Source organism: Schistocerca piceifrons, chromosome 8 (genome assembly GCF_021461385.2).
Source record: "Schistocerca piceifrons isolate TAMUIC-IGC-003096 chromosome 8, iqSchPice1.1, whole genome shotgun sequence".
NCBI lineage: Eukaryota > Metazoa > Arthropoda > Insecta > Orthoptera > Acrididae > Schistocerca > Schistocerca piceifrons.
This window is the reverse complement of record NC_060145.1, coordinates 249,792,285-249,795,834: the sequence shown is the minus strand read 5'-3', so window position 1 is coordinate 249,795,834 and position 3,550 is coordinate 249,792,285. Positions and strand designations below refer to the sequence as shown.

General features: G+C 42.4%; 1 pseudogene; it reads left to right on the top strand.

Annotated features, from left to right (window-relative positions):
• Positions 1-2,950: 2,950 nt before the first annotated feature.
• LOC124712742 lies at positions 2,951-3,068 on the top strand (annotated as a pseudogene).
• Positions 3,069-3,550: the final 482 nt, after the last annotated feature.

The window sequence follows — 3,550 nt, the reverse complement described above, 5'->3', positions numbered from 1 at the left end:
ACTTGAAAAAGAAACATCGCCCGTGAAAATCAGCAATAAGGCCCCTATCAAATGACTTTCCCAAAAATGCGTTGTCTTGCAACGGTTCAGACGTAAGCCTTGTCGGGACGAAGTTCTAGACGTGTCCAACGAATGGTACGCTAGATGAATGGAGAACCTAGAGAAGAAATGATATTCGCAGAGATGAGACTATTTTTTTTCGTTTCTGTGTGCTCCGTTTCCCTCACTCCATATTGGCGGAAGGTGGTTGGCTGTCAGCAGTGCAAACAGTCTGCCCTTCACTCAAATGGCTTTAAAACAAACAAAATCGAAATAATACGAGGTGCGACAATGAAGTAATGAGACTGATGTGAGAAAAAATGTTGCTTACCGTTTTAGTCAAGTTTAGTGTAATCTCCTTCAAAGTAGTTCCCTTCTGACAGCACACACTTCTTTGAGCGCTTCTGCCATTGATGGTAACATTACTGGAAGTCATCTTCTGTAATATCCTCCAAGACCCTCGTCACAGCTATTTGGTCATCTTGTGTTGTTTGCAAATAGTGTCCCTTGACCACCGTTTTGACTTTTGGAAATAGAAAAAAGTCCCTATGGTAGTACTGAAATTTGTTTTGAGGTTAAAAATTGCTGTACAGACAGAGTAGTATGGGATGGCGCATTATCGCGATGCAGAATCCAATTTTCAGCAATGTTGGCACGACAAGAAGAACTCTTTTACGAAGTGTTTCTAAAATTTCTTTGTAATAACATTGGTTAATTGTTTGTCCAGGAGGCACCGACTCTTTGTTAACAATTCCCTTGCAATCAAAGAAGCACAGAAGGTTGATGGTCATCCACTGCGATCTTCATCATCAACATTCATTCTGCCTTTATTAAACATTTTATGCCAACGAAAAACTTGAGCTCCTCTCCAAAAGCCTTCTGAAGTTTACCGTTAGCCGGCCGAAGTGGCCGTGCGGTTAAAGGCGCTGCAGTCTGGAACCGCAAGACCGCTACGGTCGCAGGTTCGAATCCTGAAGTTCTAGCGGACTAATGACCTCAGCAGTTGAGTCCCATAGTGCTCAGAGCCATTTGAACCATTTGAACCAAGTTTACCGTCAGTTTTCACCCAATTTAACGCAAAATGACATGGCATACCGTTGCGCAATATTATGTGGTTCCATTTCTGCGATGAGAGACACAAACACGTGTTAACTTATTACAGCACAACTCACGACTAAGCAGTTGCATCGATGTGCCACTTGGGCTAGAAACAGCTTATAGATCGAGGTCAAAGATATGGTGCCTACGCAAGCCTGCAGGGTTGCTACATCTTGCAAAGAAAATCAGTCTCATTACTTTATTGTCGCATCTGGCATAATTAATAAGCTGGGCCATTTACACGTATTTTTAAACTTATTAACCTGTTTGACGAAGCCTTGTCAATGTTCTATGTCTGATTGACATATTACACACTTTTACACACCAGATGATATCTCAGAGATGATTTGAGAAATTAATTAATTTCTGGCAATAAAAAGTGAAAAGAATTCAATTCAAATGTCATCATAAATTGAATACCCTGTTCTATTTATTCAATAAACAAATCAATGATAAGAAATGTTATTAATTAAGTACAAGTCCTTTAGGTATGTAGCCGAATGAAATACAAATAGACAGACTACTGAAACAAAATACAGTTACAGTCGTCCAAATTTCAAAACTCACGCAAAACTTTCTGTCATCAAAATCAGCAGTAAATTCGGCTGTGTCTGAAAGACATAAGAATATCTGAGAAAATAGAAATGGCTGCAAATACGCCAGAAAATTTTTGCCCCAAAACATACTCGAAAATTCGCCTAAGTCCAAAATACACAAAAATGGTTCTGTCAGTTGAAACTGTGCTGCCTCGTACTGCGCAACACTTAAAAAGCCGGTGTCCACTAACGGTCACAGTAAAGAACTGGTAACAGCAGTGGCAGAACTTCGGTGCAGAAAACGCTCTGTAACTCCTCGCGACAAGCGCCATGTCACGATTTGTCTGGTCGAATTGCTGACATTATCACGATCTGCACCGCAGGTTCCGCGCCATCAGTCACAGAACATGCTGAGTGTGACGTAGGGGGAGTCTGGGTTACAGATATACAGTAATAAAATCTCTGGAACGAAAGAACTCGACATTTACAGTTATTGGGTGATCGACAGAAACATTTCCCAAGTGAAGTGATTTTCACCATTTCATTAACAGCACTGAGTCGCATGACACACGAGCGCCAGCGATGGGACACATCTATCACGAGATGTTGGCGAACTTTGCAGTTAGACATATGCCTCTCAACATCTTTTCCAACAGGATAGTGCATCACTCCACTACGACTGTGTGTTACCCCTCTCTCCATGACGTATCCTATGTACTGAATCAGAAGAGGGGTCCCGTTGCATGGCCGCTTTGGTCTCCTAATCTGACTCTTCTGGATTATAGTGTATGGGTGTTTATCAAGGACATTGTTTGCAGAACAAGGGTTCGAGATCTGGTTTGACTTGAGACAACGGATCTACTCTGCAGTAACGCCATAACACCTGTCATGTTTATGAATATGTGACAAGAAGTGGAGTACTCGTTCTATTGTCGAGCTACAAACGATGTCCACATTCAACTGTATCCACAAGCATTAAAATGTTTGGCTCCTGTTTAGAATATTGGAAAAAATTAAGTTATAAAACTTAATAGGCATTAAACTACAGGATAAAGGAATATTTTTGTATACCTCTAGCCCGGAAACCCTGTATATGTGGCGACAGCTGCTAAGCATATTCTCGATGTAGAGCTGCAGTGGAGTGTAGGTTCCTATGTAATATGTATTATGAGATACTAATACAACTGTTCATTAAAAAATTGTGCTCATCGATAACTTACAGCCTGATATTTCCGCTCGATAAAGAAATGAATTTCTTTCTGTTATTGGTCATAATTGGCAACGGCCTTGCCGCAGTGGATACACCGGTTCCCGTGAGATCACCGAAGTTAAGCGCTGTTGGGCGTGGCCGGCACTTGGATGGGTCACCATCCCGGCCGCCATGTGCTATTGCCAATTTTGGGGGTACACTTAGCCTCGGTATGCCAATTGAGGAGCTACCCGACCGAATAGTAGCGGCTCCGGTCAAAGAAAACCATCATAACGACCGGGAGAGCGGTGTGCTGACCACACGCCCCTCCTATCCGCATCCTCAACTGAGGATGACACGAAGGTCGGATGGTCCCGATGGGCCACTTGTGGCCTGAGGACGGAGTGCTTTATTCGTCATAATTACATCACTGCACATTTCGGAATTATATAGGTCGAACACGAATAAATTCTACAAACTGCAGGGATGGATGCCAGAGTGGAAATGAAGCAAAAAAGGGTCTTTTGAACATGTGTCCGGAAAAAGAAAGTGTGCGTACAACAACAACAAACCATTCCAGAACAGAGTAAAGAGCTACATCGCATCCACGTTGCAACAGATATTGAAAATAGCCTCCATGGGATGCAACGCATTAGTTCACTTGCCGCATCGTGGATTACCTCAATCT